The following is a 22,741-nucleotide window of genomic DNA, read 5'->3' as shown; positions in this document are numbered from 1 at the left end:
CAGGTGTTTCCATGGTGTCCGCCAAGTGGTTCTGGCATAGCTGGCAGGTGATGTTGGCGTGACCGGCAGGTGGTTCCAGCCAGCCCGGCAGGTGATTCCGAAGAGTTCACCAAATGGTTGTGGCGTAGCCGGCAGGTGATTTTGGCGTGTCCAGCAGGTGGTTTTGGCGAGTCGAGCAGGTGGTTCTGGCGTGCTCGGCAGGTGTTTCCGGTGTCATTGTCATGTGGTTCCAGCATGTCTGAGAGGTGGTTCCGCCATGCCCGGCAGGTGACTCTGGAGTGTTTGCCAAGTGGTTCTGGTGTAACCGGCAGGTGATTTTGCATGTCCGGCAATGGTTCCGGCGAGTCGAGCCGGTGGTTCCGGCATGTCCGGCAGGTGGTTCCGGGATGCCCGGCAGGTGATTCCGGAGTGTCCGGAATGTGGTTCTGGCACCTCTGAGAGGTGGTTCCGGCATGCACGGCAGGTGATACCGGAGTCTCCGGCATTTGGTTCTGGCACCTCTGAGAGGTGGTTCCGGAATGCCTGGCATGTGATTCCGGAGTGTCTGCCGAGTGGTTCTGGCATAGCCGGCAGGTGATTTTGGCCTGTCCAGGAGGTGGTTTTGGCGAGTCGAGCAGGTGGTTCTGGCGTGCTCGGCAGGTGCTTCCGGTGTCATTGGCATGTGGTTCCGGCATGTCTGAGAGGTGGTTCCGCCATGCCCGGCAGGTGGTACCGGAGTGTCCGGAACATGGTTCTGGCAAGTCTGAGAGGTGGTTCCGGCATACTCGGCAGGTGGTACCGGAGTGTCCGGAACATGGTTCTGGCAAGTCTGAGAGGTGGTTCCGGTATGCAAGACAGGTGATTCAGGAATGTTCGCCAAGTGGTTCTGGCGTAGCCGGCAGGTCATTTTGCATGTCCGGCGGTGGTTCCGGCGAGTCGAGCCGGTGGTTCCGGCGTAGCCGGCAGTTGATTTTGGCGTCTCCACTAGGTGGTTCTGAGGAGTGGATCAGCTGGTTCCGGCATACTCGGCAGGTGGTACCCGCGTGTCCAGAACATGTTTCTGGCAAGTCTGAGAGGTGGTTCCGGCACGCCCGACAGGTGATTACGGAGCGTCCGCCAAGTGTTTCTGGCGTACCCGGCAGGTGATTTTCGCACGTCCGACAGGTGTTTCTTGCGAGTCGAGCAGGTGGCTCAGGCATGCTCAGCTGGTGCTTCCGGCGTCTCTGGCACGTGGTTCTGGTGTGTCTGAGAGCTGGTTCTGGCATGTCCGGCAGATGATTCCGGAGTGTCGACCAAGTGGTTCTGGTATACCTGGCAGGTGATTTTGGCGTGTCAGGAAGGTGGTTCCGGCTAGTTGAGCAGGTGGATCAGGCGTGCTCGCCAGGGGGTTCAGGCGGGTCTGGCAGGTGGTTTCGGTCTTTTCGGGGAGTGGTTACGGCATCTCAGGCACATGGTTCTGGCACGTCTGAGAGGTGGTTCCGGCCGGCCCGACAGGTGTTTCCGGTGTGTCCGCCAAGTGGTTCTTGCGTAGGTGAAAGGTGATGTTGGCGTGACCGGCAGGTGGTTCCAGCCAGCCTGGCAGGTGATTCCGGAGTGTCTGCCGAGTGGTTCTGGCGTAGACGGCAGGTGATTTTGGCGTGTCCTGCAGGTGGTTCCGGCGAGCTTGGCAGGTGGTACCGGCGTGTCCGGAACATGGTTCTGGCACGTCTGAGAGATGGTTCTGGCATGCCCGGCAGGTGATTCCGGAGTGTCCGGCATGTGGTTCTGGCACCTCTGAGAGGTGGTTCCGGCACGCCCGACAGGTGATTATGGAGCGTCCGCCAAGTGTTTCTGGCGTACCCGGCAGGTGATTTTGGCATGTCTGACAGGTGTTTCTTGCGAGTCGAGCAGGTGGCTCAGGCATGCTCAGCTGGTGCTTCCGGCGTCTCTGGCACGTGGTTGTGGTGTGTCTGAGAGCTGGTTCTGGCATGTCCGGCAGATGATTCCGGAGTGTCCACCAAGTGGTTCTGGTATACCTTGAAGGTGATTTTGGCGTGTCAGGAAGGTGGTTCCAGGTAGTTGAGCAGGTGGATCAGGCGTGCTCACCAGGGGGTTCAGGCGGGTCTGGCAGGTGGTTTCGGTCTGTTCGGGGAGTGGTTCCGGTATCTCAGGCACATGGTTCTGGCACGTCTGAGAGGTGGTTCCGGCTGGCCCGACAGGTGTTTCCGGAGTGTCCGCCAAGTGGTTCTGGCGTAGCTGAAAGGTGATGTTGGCGTGACCGGCAGGTGGTTCCAGCCAGCCCGGCAGGTGATTCCGGAGTGTCTGCCGAGTGGTTCTGGCGTAGCTGGCAGGTGATTTTGGCGTGTCCAGCGGGTGGTTTTGGCGAGTCGAGCTGGTGGCTCTGGCGTGCTCGGCAGGTGCTTCCGGTGTCATTGGCATGTGGTTCCGACATGTCTGAGAGGTGGTTCCGCCATGACCGGCAGGTGATTCCGGAGTGTTCGCCAAGTGGTTCTGGCGTAGCCGGCAGGTGATTTTGCATGTCCGGCAATGGTTCCTGCGAGTCGAGACGGTGGTTCCGGAATGTCCGGCAGGTGGTTCCGGAATGTCCGGCAGGTGGTTCCGGCATGTCCGGCAGGTGGTTCCGGCATGTCCGGCAGGTGGTTCCGGCATGTCCAGCACGTGGTTCCAGCATGCCCGGCCGGTGATTCCGGAGTGTCCGGCATGTGGTTCCGGCACCTCTGAGAGGTGGTTCCGGCATGCCCGGCAGGTGGTTCGGGAGTGTCTGCCGAGTGGTTCTGGCGTAGCCAGCAGTTGATTCTGGCGTGTCCAGCAGGTGGTTCTGGGGAGTGGATCAGGTGGTTCCGGCATACTCGGCAGGTGGTACTGGCGTGTCCGGTACATGGTTCTGGCACGTCTGAGAGATGGTTCCGGCATGCCCTGCAGGTGATTCCGGAGTGTCCGGCATGTGGTTCTGGCACCTCTGAGATGTGGTTCCGGCGAGCTCGGCAGGTGGTACCGGTGCGTCCGGTACATGATTCTGGCACGTCTGAGAGATGGTTCCGGCATGCCCGGCAGGTGATTCCGGAGTGTCCAGCATGTGGTTGTGGCACCTCTGAGAGGTGGTTCCGGCATGCCCGGCAGGTGTTTCCGGAGTGTCTGCCGAGAGGTTCTGGCGTATTCGGCAGCTGATTCTGGCGTGTCCAGCAGGTGGTTGTGGGGAGTGGATCAGCTGGTTCCGGCATACTCAGCAGGTGGTACCGTCGTGTCCGGAACATGGTTCTGGCAAGTCTGAGAGGTGGTTCTGGCCTGCCCGACAGGTGATTCCGGAGTGTTCGCCAAGTGGTTCTGGCGTAGCCGGCAGGTCATTTTGCATGTCCGGCAATGGTTCCGGCGAGTCGAGCCGTTGGTTCCCGAATGTCCGGCACGTGGTTCCGGCATGTCCGGCAGGTGGTTCCTGCATGTCCAGCACGTGGTTCCAGCATGCCCGGCAGGTGATTCCGGAGTGTCCGGCATGTGGTTCTGACATCTCTGAGAGGTGGTTCCGGCATGCCCGGCAGGTGATACCGGAGTCTCCGGCATTTGGTTCTGGCACCTCTGAGAGGTGGTTCCGGAATGCCTTGCATGTGATTCCGGAGTGTCTGCCGAGTGGTTCTGGCGTAGCCGGCAGTTGATTTTGCCGTGTCCAATAGGTGCTTCTGGGGAGTGGATCAGCTGGTTCCGGCATACTCGGCAGGTGGTACCGGCGTGTCCAGAACATGGTTCTGGCAAGTCTGAGAGGTGGTTCCGGCATGCCCGACAGGTGATTCCAGAGCGTCCGCCAAGTGTTTCTGGCGTACCCGGCAGGTGATTTTCGTCTGTCCGACAGGTGTATCTTGCGAGTCGAGCAGGTGGCTGAGGCATGCACAGCTGGTGCTTCCGGCGTCTCTGGCACGTGGTTCTGGTGTGTCTGAGAGCTGGTCCTGGCACCTCCAGCAGATGATTCCGGAGTGTCCACCAAGTGGTTCTTGCATACCTGGCAGGTGATTTTGGCGTGTCAGGAAGTTGGTTCCGGCTAGTTGAGGAGGTGGATCAGGCGTGCTCGCCAGGGGGTTCAGGCGTGTCTGGCAGGTGGTTTCGGTCTGTTCGGGGAGTGGTTCCGGCATCTCAGGCTCATGGTTCTGGCACGTCTGAGAGGTGGTTCCGGCCGGCCCGACAAGTGTTTCCATGCTGTCCGCCAAGTGGTTCTGGCATAGCTGGCAGGTGATGTTGGCCTGACCAGCAGGTGGTTCCAGCCAGCCCGGCAGGTGATTCCGAAGAGTTCAGCAAATGCTTGTGGCATAGCCGGCAGGTTATTTTGGCGTGTCAGGAAGGTGGTTCCGGCTAGTTGAGCAGGTGGATCAGGCGTGCTCGCCAGGGGGTTCAGGCGGGTCTGGCAGGTGTTTTCGGTCTGTTCGGGGTGTGGTTCCGGCATCTCAGGCACATGGTTCTGGCACGTCTGATAGGTGGTTCCGGCCGGCCCGACAGGTGTTTCCATGGTGTCCGCCAAGTGGTTCTGGCATAGCTGGCAGGTGATGTTGGCGTGACCGGCAGGTGGTTCCAGCCAGCCCGGCAGGTGATTCCGAAGAGTTCACCAAATGGTTGTGGCGTAGCCGGCAGGTGATTTTGGCGTGTCCAGCAGGTGGTTTTGGCGAGTCGAGCAGGTGGTTCTGGCGTGCTCGGCAGGTGCTTCCGGTGTCATTGGCATGTGGTTCCGGCATGTCTGAGAGGTGGTTCCGCCATGCCCGGCAGGTGATTCCGGAGTGTTTGCCAAGTGGTTCTGGTGTAGCCGGCAGGTGATTTTGCATGTCCGGCAATGGTTCCGGCGAGTCGAGCCGGTGGTTCCGGCATGTCCGGCAGGTGGTTCCGGGATGCCCGGCAGGTGATTCCGGAGTGTCCGGCATGTGGTTCTGGCACCTCTGAGAGGTGGTTCCGGCATGCACGGCAGGTGATACCGGAGTCTCCGGCATTTGGTTCTGGCACCTCTGAGAGGTGGTTCCGGAATGCCTGGCATGTGATTCCGGAGTGTCTGCCGAGTGGTTCTGGCATAGCTGGCAGGTGATTTTGGCCTGTCCAGGAGGTGGTTTTGGCGAGTCGAGCAGGTGGTTCTGGCGTGCTCGGCAGGTGCTTCCGGTGTCATTGGCATGTGGTTCCGGCATGTCTGAGAGGTGGTTCCGCCATGCCCGGCAGGTGGTACCGGAGTGTCCGGAACATGGTTCTGGCAAGTCTGAGAGGTGGTTCCGGCATACTCGGCAGGTGGTACCGGAGTGTCCGGAACATGGTTCTGGCAAGTCTGAGAGGTGGTTCCGGTATGCAAGACAGGTGATTCAGGAATGTTCGCCAAGTGGTTCTGGCGTAGCCGGCAGGTCATTTTGCATGTCCGGCGGTGGTTCCGGCGAGTCGAGCCGGTGGTTCCGGCGTAGCCGGCAGTTGATTTTGGCGTCTCCACTAGGTGGTTCTGAGGAGTGGATCAGCTGGTTCCGGCATACTCGGCAGGTGGTACCCGCGTGTCCAGAACATGGTTCTGGCAAGTCTGAGAGGTGGTTCCAGCACGCCCGACAGGTGATTACGGAGCGTCCGCCAAGTGTTTCTGGCGTACCCGGAAGGTGATTTTGGCATGTCCGACAGGTGTTTCTTGCGAGTCGAGCAGGTGGCTCAGGCATGCTCAGCTGGTGCTTCCGGCGTCTCTGGCACGTGGTTCTGGTGTGTCTGAGAGCTGGTTCTGGCATGTCCGGCAGATGATTCCGGAGTGTCCACCAAGTGGTTCTGGTATACCTGGCAGGTGATTTTGGCGTGTCAGGAAGGTGGTTCCGGCTAGTTGAGCAGGTGGATCAGGCGTGCTCGCCAGGGGGTTCAGGCGGGTCTGGCAGGTGGTTTCGGTCTTTTCGGGGAGTGGTTACGGCATCTCAGGCACATGGTTCTGGCACGTCTGAGAGGTGGTTCCGGCTGGCCCGACAGGTGTTTCCGGAGTGTCCGCCAAGTGGTTCTGGCGTAGCTGAGGGGTGATGTTGGCGTGACCGGCAGGTGGTTCCAGCCAGCCCGGCAGGTGATTCCGGAGTGTCTGCCGAGTGGTTCTGGCGTAGCTGGCAGGTGATTTTGGCGTGTCCAGCGGGTGGTTTTGGCGAGTCGAGCTGGTGGCTCTGGCGTGCTCGGCAGGTGCTTCCGGTGTCATTGGCATGTGGTTCCGACATGTCTGAGAGGTGGTTCCGCCATGACCGGCAGGTGATTCCGGAGTGTTCGCCAAGTGGTTCTGGCGTAGCCGGCAGGTGATTTTGCATGTCCGGCAATGGTTCCTGCGAGTCGAGACGGTGGTTCCGGAATGTCCGGCAGGTGGTTCCGGAATGTCCGGCAGGTGGTTCCGGCATGTCCGGCAGGTGGTTCCGGCATGTCCAGCACGTGGTTCCAGCATGCCCGGCCGGTGATTCCGGAGTGTCCGGCATGTGGTTCCGGCACCTCTGAGAGGTGGTTCCGGCATGCCCGGCAGGTGGTTCGGGAGTGTCTGCCGAGTGGTTCTGGCGTAGCCAGCAGGTGATTCTGGCGTGTCCAGCAGGTGGTTCTGGGGAGTGGATCAGGTGGTTCCGGCATACTCGGCAGGTGGTACTGGCGTGTCCGGTACATGGTTCTGGCACGTCTGAGAGATGGTTCCGGCATGCCCGGCAGGTGATTCCGGAGTGTCCGGCATGTGGTTCTGGCACCTCTGAGATGTGGTTCCGGCGAGCTCGGCAGGTGGTACCGGTGCGTCCGGTACATGATTCTGGCACGTCTGAGAGATGGTTCCGGCATGCCCGGCAGGTGATTCCGGAGTGTCCGGCATGTGGTTCTGGCACCTCTGAGAGGCGGTTCCGGCATGCCCGACAGGTGATTCCGGAGTGTTCGCCAAGTGGTTCTGGCGTAGCCGGCAGGTCATTTTGCATGTCCGGCGGTGGTTCCGGCGAGTCGAGCCGGTGGTTCCGGCGTGTCCGGCAGGTGCTTCTGGCGTGACCGGCACGAGGTTCTGTCACATCTGAGAGTTGGTTCCGGCATGCCCGACAGGTGATTCTGGAGTGTCCGCCACGTGGTTCTGGCGTACCCGGCAGGTGATTTTGGCGTGTCTGGCAGGTGTTTCTTGCAAGTCGAGCATTTGGCTCAGGCATGCTCTGCAGGTGCTTCCGGCGTGTCTGGCACGTGGTTCTGGTGTGTCTGAGAGCTGGTTCTGGCATGTCCGGCAGATGATTCTGGAGTGTCCACCAAGTGGTTTTGGTATACCTGGCAGGTGATTTTGGCGTGTCAGGAAGGTGGTTCCGACTAGTTGAGCGGGTGGATCAGGCATGCTCGCCAGTGGGTTCAGGTGGGTCTGGGAGGTGGTTTCGGTCTGTTCGGGGAGTGGTTCCTGCATCTCAGGCTCATGGTTCTGGCACGTCTGAGAGGTGGTTCCGGCCGGCCCGACAGGTGTTTCCATGGTGTCCGCCAAGTGGTTCTGGCATAGCTGGCAGGTGATGTTGGCGTGACCGGGAGGTGGTTCCAGCAAGCCCGGCAGATGATTCCGAAGAGTTCACGAAATGGTTGTGGCGTAGCCGGCAGGTGATTTTGGCGTGTCCAGCAGGTGGTTTCGGTGAGTCGAGCAGGTGGTTCTGGCGTGCATGGCAGGTGCTTCCGGTGTCATTGGCATGTGGTTCCAGCATGTCTGAGAGGTGGTTCCGGCATGCCCGGCAGGTGGTTCCGGAGAGTCTGCCGAGTGGTTCTGGAGCCAGCCCGGCAGGTGATTCCGAAGAGTTCACCAAATGGTTGTGGCGTAGCCGGCAGGTGATTTTGGCGTGTCAGGAAGGTGGTTCCGGCTAGTTGAGCAGGTTGATCAGGCGTGCTCGCCAGGGGGTTCAGGCGGGTCTGGCAGGTGTTTTCGGTCTGTTCGGGGTGTGGTTCCGGCATCTCAGGCACATGGTTCTGGCACGTCTGATAGGTGGTTCCGGCCGGCCCGACAGGTGTTTCCATGGTGTCCGCCAAGTGGTTCTGGCATAGCTGGCAGGTGATGTTGGCGTGACCGGCAGGTGGTTCCAGCCAGCCCGGCAGGTGATTCCGAAGAGTTCACCAAATGGTTGTGGCGTAGCCGGCAGGTGATTTTGGCGTGTCCAGCAGGTGGTTTTGGCGAGTCGAGCAGGTGGTTCTGGCGTGCTCGGCAGGTGCTTCCGGTGTCATTGGCATGTGGTTCCGGCATGTCTGAGAGGTGGTTCCGCCATGCCCGGCAGGTGATTCCGGAGTGTTTGCCAAGTGGTTCTGGTGTAGCCGGCAGGTGATTTTGCATGTCCGGCAATGGTTCCGGCGAGTCGAGCCGGTGGTTCCGGCATGTCCGGCAGGTGGTTCCGGGATGCCCGGCAGGTGATTCCGGAGTGTCCGGCATGTGGTTCTGGCACCTCTGAGAGGTGGTTCCGGCATGCCCGGCAGGTGGTTCCGGAGTGTCTGCCGAGTGGTACTGGCGTAGTCGGCAGCTGATTCTGGCGTGTCCAGCAGGTGGTTGTGGGGAGTGGATCAGCTGGTTCCGGCATACTCAGCAGGTGGTACCGTCGTGTCCGGAACATGGTTCTGGCAAGTCTGAGAGGTGGTTCTGGCCTGCCCGACAGGTGATTCCGGAGTGTTCGCCAAGTGGTTCTGGCGTAGCCGGCAGGTCATTTTGCATGTCCGGCAATGGTTCCGGCGAGTCGAGCCGGTGGTTCCGGAATGTCCGGCAGGTGGTTCCGGCATGTCCAGCACGTGGTTCCAGCATGCCCGGCAGGTGATTCCGGAGTGTCCGGCATGTGGTTCTGACATCTCTGAGAGGTGGTTCCGGCATGCCCGGCAGGTGATACCGGAGTCTCCGGCATTTGGTTCTGGCACCTCTGAGAGGTGGTTCCGGAATGCCTTGCATGTGATTCCGGAGTGTCTGCCGAGTTGTTCTGGCGTAGCCGGCAGTTGATTTTGCCGTGTCCAATAGGTGCTTCTGGGGAGTGGATCAGCTGGTTCCGGCATACTCGGCAGGTGGTACCGGCGTGTCCAGAACATGGTTCTGGCAAGTCTGAGAGGTGGTTCCGGCATGCCCGACAGATGATTCCAGAGCGTCCACCAAGTGTTTCTGGCGTACCCGGCAGGTGATTTTCGTCTGTCCGACAGGTGTATCTTGCGAGTCGAGCAGGTGGCTGAGGCATGCACAGCTGGTGCTTCCGGCGTCTCTGGCACGTGGTTCTGGTGTGTCTGAGAGCTGGTCCTGGCACCTCCAGCAGATGATTCCGGAGTGTCCACCAAGTGGTTCTTGTATACCTGGCAGGTGATTTTGGCGTGTCAGGAAGTTGGTTCCGGCTAGTTGAGGAGGTGGATCAGGCGTGCTCGCCAGGGGGTTCAGGCGTGTCTGGCAGGTGGTTTCGGTCTGTTCGGGGAGTGGTTCCGGCATCTCAGGCTCATGGTTCTGGCACGTCTGAGAGGTGGTTCCGGCTGGCCCGACAGGTGTTTCCGGAGTGTCCGCCAAGTGGTTCTGGCGTAGCTGAAAGGTGATGTTGGCGTGACCGGCAGGTGGTTCCAGCCAGCCCGGCAGGTGATTCCGGAGTGTCTGCCGAGTGGTTCTGGCGTAGCTGGCAGGTGATTTTGGCGTGTCCAGCGGGTGGTTTTGGCGAGTCGAGCTGGTGGCTCTGGCGTGCTCGGCAGGTGCTTCCGGTGTCATTGGCATGTGGTTCCGACATGTCTGAGAGGTGGTTCCGCCATGACCGGCAGGTGATTCCGGAGTGTTCGCCAAGTGGTTCTGGCGTAGCCGGCAGGTGATTTTGCATGTCCGGCAATGGTTCCTGCGAGTCGAGACGGTGGTTCCGGAATGTCCGGCAGGTGGTTCCGGAATGTCCGGCAGGTGGTTCCGGCATGTCCGGCAGGTGGTTCCGGCATGTCCAGCACGTGGTTCCAGCATGCCCGGCCGGTGATTCCGGAGTGTCCGGCATGTGGTTCCGGCACCTCTGAGAGGTGGTTCCGGCATGCCCGGCAGGTGGTTCGGGAGTGTCTGCCGAGTGGTTCTGGCGTAGCCAGCAGGTGATTCTGGCGTGTCCAGCAGGTGGTTCTGGGGAGTGGATCAGGTGGTTCCGGCATACTCGGCAGGTGGTACTGGCGTGTCCGGTACATGGTTCTGGCACGTCTGAGAGATGGTTCCGGCATGCCCGGCAGGTGATTCCGGAGTGTCCGGCATGTGGTTCTGGCACCTCTGAGATGTGGTTCCGGCGAGCTCGGCAGGTGGTACCGGTGCGTCCGGTACATGATTCTGGCACGTCTGAGAGATGGTTCCGGCATGCCCGGCAGGTGATTCCGGAGTGTCCGGCATGTGGTTCTGGCACCTCTGAGAGGCGGTTCCGGCATGCCCGACAGGTGATTCCGGAGTGTTCGCCAAGTGGTTCTGGCGTAGCCGGCAGGTCATTTTGCATGTCCGGCGGTGGTTCCGGCGAGTCGAGCCGGTGGTTCCGGCGTGTCCGGCAGGTGCTTCTGGCGTGACCGGCACGAGGTTCTGTCACATCTGAGAGTTGGTTCCGGCATGCCCGACAGGTGATTCTGGAGTGTCCGCCACGTGGTTCTGGCGTACCCGGCAGGTGATTTTGGCGTGTCTGGCAGGTGTTTCTTGCAAGTCGAGCATTTGGCTCAGGCATGCTCTGCAGGTGCTTCCGGCGTGTCTGGCACGTGGTTCTGGTGTGTCTGAGAGCTGGTTCTGGCATGTCCGGCAGATGATTCTGGAGTGTCCACCAAGTGGTTTTGGTATACCTGGCAGGTGATTTTGGCGTGTCAGGAAGGTGGTTCCGACTAGTTGAGCGGGTGGATCAGGCATGCTCGCCAGTGGGTTCAGGTGGGTCTGGGAGGTGGTTTCGGTCTGTTCGGGGAGTGGTTCCTGCATCTCAGGCTCATGGTTCTGGCACGTCTGAGAGGTGGTTCCGGCCGGCCCGACAGGTGTTTCCATGGTGTCCGCCAAGTGGTTCTGGCATAGCTGGCAGGTGATGTTGGCGTGACCGGGAGGTGGTTCCAGCAAGCCCGGCAGATGATTCCGAAGAGTTCACGAAATGGTTGTGGCGTAGCCGGCAGGTGATTTTGGCGTGTCCAGCAGGTGGTTTCGGTGAGTCGAGCAGGTGGTTCTGGCGTGCATGGCAGGTGCTTCCGGTGTCATTGGCATGTGGTTCCAGCATGTCTGAGAGGTGGTTCCGGCATGCCCGGCAGGTGGTTCCGGAGAGTCTGCCGAGTGGTTCTGGAGCCAGCCCGGCAGGTGATTCCGAAGAGTTCACCAAATGGGTGTGGCGTAGCCGGCAGGTGATTTTGGCGTGTCCAGCAGGTGGTTTTGGCGAGTCGAGCAGGTGGTTCTGGCGTGCTCGGCATGTGCTTCCGGTGTCATTGGCATGTGGTTCCGTCATGCCTGAGAGGTGGTTCCGCCATGCCCAGCAGGTGATTGCGGAGTGTTCGCCAAGTGGTTCTGGCGTAGCCGGCAGGTGATTTGGCATGTGCGGCAATGGTTCCGGCGAGTCGAGCCGGAGGTTCCGGAATGTCCGGCAGGTGGTTCCGGCATGTCCGGCAGGTGGTTCCGGCATGTCCAGCACGTGGTTCCAGCATGCCAGGCAGGTGATTCCGGAGTGTCCGGCATGTGGTTCTGGCACCTCTGAGAGGTGGTTCCGGCATGCCCGGCAGGTGATACCGGAGTCTCCGGCATTCGGTTCTGGCACCTCTGAGAGGTGGTTCCGGAATGCCTGGCATGTGATTCCGGAGTGTCTTCGGAAGTGGTTCTGGCGTAGCCGGCAGGTCATTTTGGCGTGTCCATCAGGGGGTTCCGGCGAGCTCGGTAGGTGGTACCAGCTTGTCGGAACATGGTTCTGGCACGTCTGAGAGATGGTTCCGGCATGCCCGGCAGGTGATTCCGGAGTGTCCGGCATGTGGTTCCGGCACGTCTGAGAGGTGGTTCCGGCATGCCCGGCAGGTGATTCCGGAGTGTCCGGCATGTGGTTCTGGCACCTCTGAGAGGTGGTTCCGGCGTGCCCGGCAGGTGGTTCCGGAGTGTCTGCCGAGTGGTTCTGGCGTAGTCGGCAGGTGATTCTGGCGTGTCCAGCAGGTGGTTCTTGGGAGTGGATCAGGTGGTGCCGGCATACTCGGCAGGTGGTACCGGCATGTCCGGAACATGGTTCTGGCAAGTCTGAGAGGTGGTTCCGGCATGCCCGGCAGGTGATACCGGAGTGTTCGCCAAGTGGTTCTGGCGTAGCCGGCAGGTGATTTTGCATGTCCGGCAATGGTTCCGGCGAGTCGAGCCGGTGGTTCCGGAATGTCCGGCAGGTGGTTCCGGCATGTCCGGCAGGTGGTTCCGGCATGTCCAGCACGTGGTTCCAGCATGCCAGGCAGGTGATTCCGGAGTGTCCGGCATGTGGTTCTGGCACCTCTGAGAGGTGGTTCCGGCATGCCTGGCATGTGATACTGGAGTCTCCGGCATTTGGTTCTGGCACCTCTGAGAGGTGGTTCCGGAATGCCTGGCATGTGATTCCGGAGTGTCTGCCGAGTGGTTCTGGCGTAGCCGGCCGTTGATTTTGGCGTGTCCACTTGGTGGTTCTGGGGAGTGGAGCAGCTGCTTCCGGCATACTCGGCAGGTGGTACCGGCGTGTCCAGAACATGGTTCTGGCAAGTCTGAGAGGAGGTTCCGGCACGCCCGACAGGTGATTCCGGAGCGTCCGCCAAGTGTTTGTGGCGCACCCGGCAGGTGATTTTCGCCTGTCTGACAGGTGTATCTTGCGAGTCGAGCAGGTGGCTGAGGCATGCTCTACAGGTGATTCCGGCGTCTCTGGCACGTGGTTCTGGTGTTTCTGAGAGCTGGTTCTGGCATCTCCGGCAGATGATTCCGGAGTGTCCACCAAGTGGTTCTTGTATACCCGGCAGGTGATTTTGGCGTGTCAGGAAGTAGGTTCCGGCTATTTGAGCAGGTGGATCAGGCGTGCTCGCCAGGGGGTTCAGGCGGGTCTGGCAGGTGGTTTCGGTCTGTTCGGGGAGTGGTTCCGGCATCTCAGGCTCATGGTTCTGACACGTCTGAGAGGTGGTTCCGGCCGGCCCGACAGGTGTTTCCATGGTGTCCGCCAAGTGGTTCTGGCATAGCTGGCAGATGATGTTGGCGTGACCAGCAGGTGGTTCCAGCAAGCCCGGCAGGTGATTCCGAAGAGTTCACCAAATGGTTGTGGCATAGCCAGCAGGTGATTTTGGCGTGTCCAGCAGGTGGTTTTGGCGAGTCGAGCAGGTGGTTCTGGCGTGTCCGGCAGGTGCTTCCGGTGTCATTGTCATGTGGTTCCGGCATGTCTGAGAGGTGGTTCCGCATGCCCGGCAGGTGGTTCCGGAGACTCTGCCGAGTGGTTCTGGAGCCAGCCCGGCAGGTGATTCCGAAGAGTTCACCAAATGGATGTGGCATAGACGGCAGGTGAATTTGGCGTGTCAGGAAGGTGGTTCCGGGTAGTTGAGCAGGTGGATCAGGCGTGCTCGCCAGGGGGTTCAGGTGGGTCTGGCAGGTGGTTTCGGGCTGTTCGGGGAGTGGTTCAGGCATCTCAGGCACATGGCTCTGGCACGTCTGAGAGGTGGTTCCGGCCGGCCCGACAGGTGTTTCCGGAGTGTCCGCCAAGTGCTTCCGGCGTAGCTGAAATGTGATGTTGGCGTGACCGGCAGGTGGTTCCAGCCAGCCCGGCAGGTGATTCCGGATTGTCTGCCGCGTGGTTCTGGCGTAGCCGACAGGTGATTTTGGCGTGTCCAGCAGGTGGTTCCGGCATGCCCGGCAGGTGGTTCCGGAATGTCTGATGAGCGGTTCTGGCATAGCCGGCAGTTGATTCTGGTGTGTACAGCAGGTGGTTCCGGCGAGCTCGGCAGGTGGTACCAGCGTGTCCGGAGCATGGTTCTGGCACGTCTTAGAGATGGTTCCGGAATGCCAGGCAGATGATTCCGGAGTGTCCGGCATGTGGTTCTGACATCTCTGAGAGGTGGTTCCGGCATTCCCGGCAGGTGATACCGGAGTCTCCGGCATTTGGTTCTGGCACCTCTGAGAGGTGGTTCCGGAATGCCTTGCATGTGATTCCGGAGTGTCTGCCGAGTGGTTCTGGCGTAGCCGGCAGTTGATTTTGCCGTGTCCAATAGGTGCTTCTGGGGAGTGGATCAGCTGGTTCCGGCATACTCGGCAGGTGGTACCGGCGTGTCCAGAACATGGTTCTGGCAAGTCTGAGAGGTGGTTCCGGCATGCCCGACAGGTGATTCCAGAGCGTCCACCAAGTGTTTCTGGCGTACCCGGCAGGTGATTTTCGTCTGTCCGACAGGTGTATCTTGCGAGTCGAGCAGGTGGCTGAGGCATGCACAGCTGGTGCTTCTGGCGTCTCTGGCACGTGGTTCTGGTGTGTCTGAGAGCTGGTCCTGGCATCTCCAGCAGATGATTCCGGAGTGTCCACCAAGTGGTTCTTGTATACCTGGCAGGTGATTTTGGCGTGTCAGGAAGTTGGTTCCGGCTAGTTGAGGAGGTGGATCAGGCGTGCTCGCCAGGGGGTTCAGGCGTGTCTGGCAGGTGGTTTCGGTCTGTTCGGGGAGTGGTTCCGGCATCTCAGGCTCATGGTTCTGGCACGTCTGAGAGGTGGTTCCGGCCGGCCCGACAAGTGTTTCCATGCTGTCCGCCAAGTGGTTCTGGCATAGCTGGCAGGTGATGTTGGCCTGACCAGCAGGTGGTTCCAGCCAGCCCGGCAGGTGATTCCGAAGAGTTCACCAAATGGTTGTGGCATAGCCGGAAGGTGATTTTGGCGTGTCCAGCAGGTGGTTTTGGCGAGTCGAGCAGGTGGTTCTGGCGTGCTCGGCAGGTGCTTCAGGTGTCATTGGCATGTGGTTCCGGCATGTCTGAGAGGTGGTTCCGGCATGCCCGGCAGGTGGTTCCGGAGAGTCTGTCGAGTGGTTCTGGAGCCAGCCCGGCATGTGATTCCGAAGAGTTCAGCAAATGCTTGTGGCGTAGCCGGCAGGTTATTTTGGCGTGTCAGGAAGGTGGTTCCGGCTAGTTGAGCAGGTGGATCAGGCGTGCTCACCAGGGGGTTCATGCGGGTCTGGCAGGTGGTTTCGGTCTGTTCGGGGAGTGGTTCCGGCATCTCAGGCATATGGTTCTCGCACGTCTGAGAGGTGGTTCCGGCCGGCCCGACAGGTGTTTCCGGAGTGTCCGCCAAGTGGTTCCGGCGCAGCTGAAAGGTGATGTTGGCGTGACCGGCAGGTGGTTCCAGCCAGCCCGGCAGGTGATTCCGTAGTGTCCGGCATGTGGTTCTGGCACCTCTGAGAGGTGGTTCCGGCATGCCTGGCAGGTGATACCGGAGTGTCCGTGATTTGGTTCTGGCACCTCTGAGAGGTGGTTCCGGAATGCCTGGCATGTGATTCCGGAGTGTCTGCCGAGTGGTTCTGGTGTAGCCGGCAGGTGATTTTGGCGTGTCCAGCAGGTGGTTTTGGCGAGTCGAGCAGGTGGTTCAGGCGTGCTCGGCAGGTGCTTCCGGTGTCATTGGCATGTGGTTCCGGCATGTCTGAGAGGTGGTTCCGGCATGCCCGGCAGGTGGTTCCGGAGTGTCTGTCGAGTGGTTCTGGAGCCAGCCCGGCAGGTGATTCCGAAGAGTTCACCAAATGGTTGTGGCGTAGCCGGCAGGTGATTTTGGCATGTCCGACAGGTGTTTCTTGCGAGTCGAGCAGGTGGCTCAGGCATGCTCAGCTGGTGCTTCCGGCGTCTCTGGCACGTGGTTCTGGTGTGTCTGAGAGCTGGTTCTGGCATCTCTGGCAGATTATTCCGGAGTGTCCACCAAGTGGTTCTTGTATACCTGGCAGGTGATTTTGGCGTGTCAGGAAGTTGGTTCCGGCTAGTTGAGCAGGTGGATCAGGCGTGCTCGCCAGGGCGTTCAGGCGGGTCTGCCGGTGGTTTCGGTCTGTTCGGGGAGTGGTTCCGGCATCTCAGGCTCATGGTTCTGGCACGTCTGAGAGGTGGTTCCGGCCGGCCCGACAGGTGTTTCCATGGTGTCCGCCAAGTGGTTCTGGCATAGCTGGCAGGTGATGTTGGCGTGAGCAGCACGTGGTTCCAGCCAGCCCGGCCGGTGATTCCGGAGTGTCTGCCGTGTGGTTCTGGCATAGCCGGCAGGTGATTTTGGCGTGTCCAGCAGGTGGTTCCGGCGAGCTCGGTAGGTGGTACCAGCGTGTCCGGAACATGGTTCTGGCACGTCTGAGAGATGGTTCCGGCATGCCCGGCAGGTGATTCCGGAGTGTCCGGCATGTGGTTCTGGCAACTCTGAGAGGTGGTTCCGGCATGCCCGGCAGGTGGTTCCGGAGTGTCTGCCGAGTGGTTCTGGGGTAGTCGGCAGGTGATTCTGGCGTGTCCAGCAGGTGGTTCTGGGGAGTGGATCAGGTGGTTCCGGCATACTCGGCAGGTGGTACCGTCGTGTCCGGAACATGGTTCTGGCAAGTCTGAGAGGCGGTTCCGGCATGCCCGACAGGGGATTCCGGAGTGTTCGCCAAGTGTTTCTGGCGTAGCCGGCAGGTCATTTTGCATGTCCGGCGGTGGTTCCGGCGATTCGAGCCGGTGGTTCCGGCGTCTCCGGCAGGTGTTTCTGGCGTGACCGGCACGAGGTTCTGGCACGTCTGAGAGTTGGTTCTGGCATGCCCGACAGGTGATTCCGGAGTGTCCGTCACGTGGTTCTGGCGTACCCGACAGGTGCTTTTGGCGTGTCTGGCAGGTGCTTCTTGCAAGTCGAGCATTTGGCTCAGGCATGCTCAGCAGGTGCTTCCGGCGTGTCTGGCACGTGGTTCTGGTGTGTCTGAGAGCTGGTTCTGGCATGTCCGGCAGATGATTCCGGAGTGTCCACCAAGTGGTTGTGGCATACCCGGCAGGTGATTTTAGCGTGTCAGGTAGGTGGTTCCAGCGAGTCGAGTAGGTGGTTCCGGCGTGCTCGGCAGGTGGTTCAGGCGGGTCTGGCAGGTGGTTTCGGTCTGTTCGGGGTGTGGTTCCGGCATCTCAGGCACATGGTTCTGGCGCGTCTGAGAGGTGGTTCCGGCATGCCCGGCAGGTGATTCCGGAGTGTTCCCCAAGTGGTTCTGGCATAGCCGGCAGGTGATTTTGCATGTCCGGAAATGGTTCCGGCGAGTCGAGCCGGTGGTTCCGGCATGTCCGGCAGGTGATTCTGGCATGTCCAGCAGGTGGTTCCGGCATGCCCGGCAGGTGATTCCGGAGTGTCCGGCATGTGGTTCTGGCACCTCTGAGAGGTGGTTCCGGCATGGCCGGCAGGTGATACCGGAGTGTTCGCCAAGTGGTTCTGGCGTAGCCGGCAGGTGATTTTGCATGTCCGGCAATGGTTCCGGCGAGTCGAGCCGGTGGTTCCGGCATGTCCAGCAGGTGGTTCCGGCATGCCCGGCAGGTGATTCCGGAGTGTCCGGCATGTGGTTCTGGCACCTCTGAGAGGTGGTTCCGGCATGGCCGGCAGGTGATACCGGAGTGTTCGCCAAGTGGTTCTGGCGTAGCCGGCAGGTGATTTTGCATGTCCGGCAATGGTTCCGGGGAGTCGAGCCGGTGGTTCCCGAATGTCCGGCAGGTGGTTCCGACATGTCCGTCAAGTGGTTCCAGCATGTCCAGCACGTGGTTCCAGCAAGCCCGGCAGGTGATTCCGGAGTGTCCGGCATGTGGTACTGGCACCTCTGAGAGGTGGTTCCGGCATGCCCGGCAGGTGATACCGGAGTCTCCGGCATTTGGTTCTGGCACCTCTGAGAGGTGGTTCCGGAATGCCTGGCATGTGATTCCGGAGTGTCTGCCGAGTGGTACTGGCGTAGCCGGCAGTTGATTTTGGCGTGTCCACTATGTGGTTCTGGGGAGTGGAGCATCTGGTTCCGGCATACTCGGCATGTGGTACCGGCGTGTCCAGAACATGGTTCTGGCAAGTCTGAGAGGTGGTTCCGGCACGCCCTACAGGTGATTCCGGAGCATCCGCCAAGTGTTTCTGGCGTACCAGGCAGGTGATTTTGGCATGTCCGACAGGTGTTTCTTGCGAGTCGAGCAGGAGGCTCAGGCATGCTCAGCTGGTGCTTCCGGCGTCTCTGGCACGTGGTTCTGGTGTGTCTGAGAGCTGGTTCTGGCATGTCCGGCAGATGATTCCGGAGTGTCGACCAAGTGGTTCTGGTATACCTGGCAGGTGATTTTGGCATGTCAGGAAGGTGGCTCCGGCTAATTGAGCAGGTGGATCAGGCGTGCTCGCCAGGGGGTTCAGGCGGGTCTGGCAGGTGGTTTCGGTCTGTTCGGGGAGTGGTTCCGGCATCTCAGGCACATGGTTCTGGCACGTCTGAGAGGTGGTTCCGGCCGGCCCGACAGGTGTTTCCGGAGTGTCCGCCAAGTGGTTCTGGCGTAGCTGAAAGGTGATGTTGGCGTGACCGGCAGGTGGTTCCAGCCAGCCCGGCAGGTGATTCTGGCGTGTCCAGCAGGTGGTTTTGGGGAGTGGATCAGGTGGTTCCGGCATACTCGGCAGGTGGTACCGGCGTGTCCGGAACATGGTTCTGGCACGTCTGATAGGTGGTTCCGGCCGGCCCGACAGGTGTTTCAATGGTGTCCGCCAAGTGGTTCTGGCATAGCTGGCAGGTGATGTTGGCGTGACCGGCAGGTGGTTCCAGCCAGCCCAGCAGGTGATTCCGAAGAGTTCACCAAATGGGTGTGGCGTAGCCGGCAGGTGATTTTGGCGTGTCCAGCAGGTGGTTTTGGCGAGTCGAGCAGGTGGTTCTGGCGTGCTCGGCATGTGCTTCCGGTGTCATTGTCATGTGGTTCCGTCATGCCTGAGAGGTGGTTCCGCCATGCCCAGCAGGTGATTGCGGAGTGTTCGCCAAGTGGTTCTGGCGTAGCCGGCAGGTGATTTGGCATGTGCGGCAATGGTTCCGGCGAGTCGAGCCGGAGGTTCCGGAATGTCCGGCAGGTGGTTCCGGCATGTCCGGCAGGTGGTTCCGGCATGTCCAGCACGTGGTTCCAGCATGCCAGGCAGGTGATTCCGGAGTGTCCGGCATGTGGTTCTGGCACCTCTGAGAGGTGGTTCCGGCATGCCCGGCAGGTGATACCGGAGTCTCCGGCATTCGGTTCTGGCACCTCTGAGAGGTGGTTCCGGAATGCCTGGCATGTGATTCCGGAGTGTCTTCGGAAGTGGTTCTGGCGTAGCCGGCAGGTCATTTTGGCGTGTCCATCAGGGGGTTCCGGCGAGCTCGGTAGGTGGTACCAGCTTGTCGGAACATGGTTCTGGCACGTCTGAGAGATGGTTCCGGCATGCCCGGCAGGTGATTCCGGAGTGTCCGGCATGTGGTTCCGGCACGTCTGAGAGGTGGTTCCGGCATGCCCGGCAGGTGATTCCGGAGTGTCCGGCATGTGGTTCTGGCACCTCTGAGAGGTGGTTCCGGCGTGCCCGGCAGGTGGTTCCGGAGTGTCTGCCGAGTGGTTCTGGCGTAGTCGGCAGGTGATTCTGGCGTGTCCAGCAGGTGGTTCTTGGGAGTGGATCAGGTGGTGCCGGCATACTCGGCAGGTGGTACCGGCATGTCCGGAACATGGTTCTGGCAAGTCTGAGAGGTGGTTCCGGCATGCCCGGCAGGTGATACCGGAGTGTTCGCCAAGTGGTTCTGGCGTAGCCGGCAGGTGATTTTGCATGTCCGGCAATGGTTCCGGCGAGTCGAGCCGGTGGTTCCGGAATGTCCGGCAGGTGGTTCCGGCATGTCCGGCAGGTGGTTCCGGCATGTCCAGCACGTGGTTCCAGCATGCCAGGCAGGTGATTCCGGAGTGTCCGGCATGTGGTTCTGGCACCTCTGAGAGGTGGTTCCGGCATGCCTGGCATGTGATACTGGAGTCTCCGGCATTTGGTTCTGGCACCTCTGAGAGGTGGTTCCGGAATGCCTGGCATGTGATTCCGGAGTGTCTGCCGAGTGGTTCTGGCGTAGCCGGCCGTTGATTTTGGCGTGTCCACTTGGTGGTTCTGGGGAGTGGAGCAGCTGCTTCCGGCATACTCGGCAGGTGGTACCGGCGTGTCCAGAACATGGTTCTGGCAAGTCTGAGAGGAGGTTCCGGCACGCCCGACAGGTGATTCCGGAGCGTCCGCCAAGTGTTTGTGGCGCACCCGGCAGGTGATTTTCGCCTGTCTGACAGGTGTATCTTGCGAGTCGAGCAGGTGGCTGAGGCATGCTCAACAGGTGATTCCGGCGTCTCTGGCACGTGGTTCTGGTGTTTCTGAGAGCTGGTTCTGGCATCTCCGGCAGATGATTCCGGAGTGTCCACCAAGTGGTTCTTGTATACCCGGCAGGTGATTTTGGCGTGTCAGGAAGTAGGTTCCGGCTATTTGAGCAGGTGGATCAGGCGTGCTCGCCAGGGGGTTCAGGCGGGTCTGGCAGGTGGTTTCGGTCTGTTCGGGGAGTGGTTCCGGCATCTCAGGCTCATGGTTCTGGCACGTCTGAGAGGTGGTTCCGGCCGGCCCGACAAGTGTTTCCATGCTGTCCGCCAAGTGGTTCTGGCATAGCTGGCAGGTGATGTTGGCCTGACCAGCAGGTGGTTCCAGCCAGCCCGGCAGGTGATTCCGAAGAGTTCACCAAATGGTTGTGGCATAGCCGGAAGGTGATTTTGGCGTGTCCAGCAGGTGGTTTTGGCGAGTCGAGCAGGTGGTTCTGGCGTGCTCGGCAGGTGCTTCAGGTGTCATTGGCATGTGGTTCCGGCATGTCTGAGAGGTGGTTCCGGCATGCCCGGCAGGTGGTTCCGGAGAGTCTGTCGAGTGGTTCTGGAGCCAGCCCGGCATGTGATTCCGAAGAGTTCAGCAAATGCTTGTGGCGTAGCCGGCAGGTTATTTTGGCGTGTCAGGAAGGTGGTTCCGGCTAGTTGAGCAGGTGGATCAGGCGTGCTCACCAGGGGGTTCAGGCGGGTCTGGCAGGTGGTTTCGGTCTGTTCGGGGAGTGGTTCCGGCATCTCAGGCATATGGTTCTCGCACGTCTGAGAGGTGGTTCCGGCCGGCCCGACAGGTGTTCCCGGAGTGTCCGCCAAGTGGTTCCGGCGCAGCTGAAAGGTGATGTTGGCGTGACCGGCAGGTGGTTCCAGCCAGCCCGGCAGGTGATTCCGTAGTGTCCGGCATGTGGTTCTGGCACCTCTGAGAGGTGGTTCCGGCATGCCTGGCAGGTGATACCGGAGTGTCCGTGATTTGGTTCTGGCACCTCTGAGAGGTGGTTCCGGAATGCCTGGCATGTGATTCCGGAGTGTCTGCCGAGTGGTTCTGGTGTAGCCGGCAGGTGATTTTGGCGTGTCCAGCAGGTGGTTTTGGCGAGTCGAGCAGGTGGTTCAGGCGTGCTCGGCAGGTGCTTCCGGTGTCATTGGCATGTGGTTCCGGCATGTCTGAGAGGTGGTTCCGGCATGCCCGGCAGGTGGTTCCGGAGTGTCTGTCGAGTGGTTCTGGAGCCAGCCCGGCAGGTGATTCCGAAGAGTTCACCAAATGGTTGTGGCGTAGCCGGCAGGTGATTTTGGCATGTCCGACAGGTGTTTCTTGCGAGTCGAGCAGGTGGCTCAGGCATGCTCAGCTGGTGCTTCCGGCGTCTCTGGCACGTGGTTCTGGTGTGTCTGAGAGCTGGTTCTGGCATCTCTGGCAGATTATTCCGGAGTGTCCACCAAGTGGTTCTTGTATACCTGGCAGGTGATTTTGGCGTGTCAGGAAGTTGGTTCCGGCTAGTTGAGCAGGTGGATCAGGCGTGCTCGCCAGGGCGTTCAGGCGGGTCTGCCGGTGGTTTCGGTCTGTTCGGGGAGTGGTTCCGGCATCTCAGGCTCATGGTTCTGGCACGTCTGAGAGGTGGTTCCGGCCGGCCCGACAGGTGTTTCCATGGTGTCCGCCAAGTGGTTCTGGCATAGCTGGCAGGTGATGTTGGCGTGAGCAGCACGTGGTTCCAGCCAGCCCGGCCGGTGATTCCGGAGTGTCTGCCGTGTGGTTCTGGCATAGCCGGCAGGTGATTTTGGCGTGTCCAGCAGGTGGTTCCGGCGAGCTCGGTAGGTGGTACCAGCGTGTCCGGAACATGGTTCTGGCACGTCTGAGAGATGGTTCCGGCATGCCCGGCAGGTGATTCCGGAGTGTCCGGCATGTGGTTCTGGCAACTCTGAGAGGTGGTTCCGGCATGCCCGGCAGGTGGTTCCGGAGTGTCTGCCGAGTGGTTCTGGGGTAGTCGGCAGGTGATTCTGGCGTGTCCAGCAGGTGGTTCTGGGGAGTGGATCAGGTGGTTCCGGCATACTCGGCAGGTGGTACCGTCGTGTCCGGAACATGGTTCTGGCAAGTCTGAGAGGCGGTTCCGGCATGCCCGACAGGGGATTCCGGAGTGTTCGCCAAGTGTTTCTGGCGTAGCCGGCAGGTCATTTTGCATGTCCGGCGGTGGTTCCGGCGATTCGAGCCGGTGGTTCCGGCGTCTCCGGCAGGTGTTTCTGGCGTGACCGGCACGAGGTTCTGGCACGTCTGAGAGTTGGTTCTGGCATGCCCGACAGGTGATTCCGGAGTGTCCGTCACGTGGTTCTGGCGTACCCGACAGGTGCTTTTGGCGTGTCTGGCAGGTGCTTCTTGCAAGTCGAGCATTTGGCTCAGGCATGCTCAGCAGGTGCTTCCGGCGTGTCTGGCACGTGGTTCTGGTGTGTCTGAGAGCTGGTTCTGGCATGTCCGGCAGATGATTCCGGAGTGTCCACCAAGTGGTTGTGGCATACCCGGCAGGTGATTTTAGCGTGTCAGGTAGGTGGTTCCAGCGAGTCGAGTAGGTGGTTCCGGCGTGCTCGGCA

Source organism: Equus caballus, chromosome 29 (genome assembly GCF_041296265.1).
Source record: "Equus caballus isolate H_3958 breed thoroughbred chromosome 29, TB-T2T, whole genome shotgun sequence".
NCBI lineage: Eukaryota > Metazoa > Chordata > Mammalia > Perissodactyla > Equidae > Equus > Equus caballus.
Note: the sequence above shows the minus strand (reverse complement) of the source record.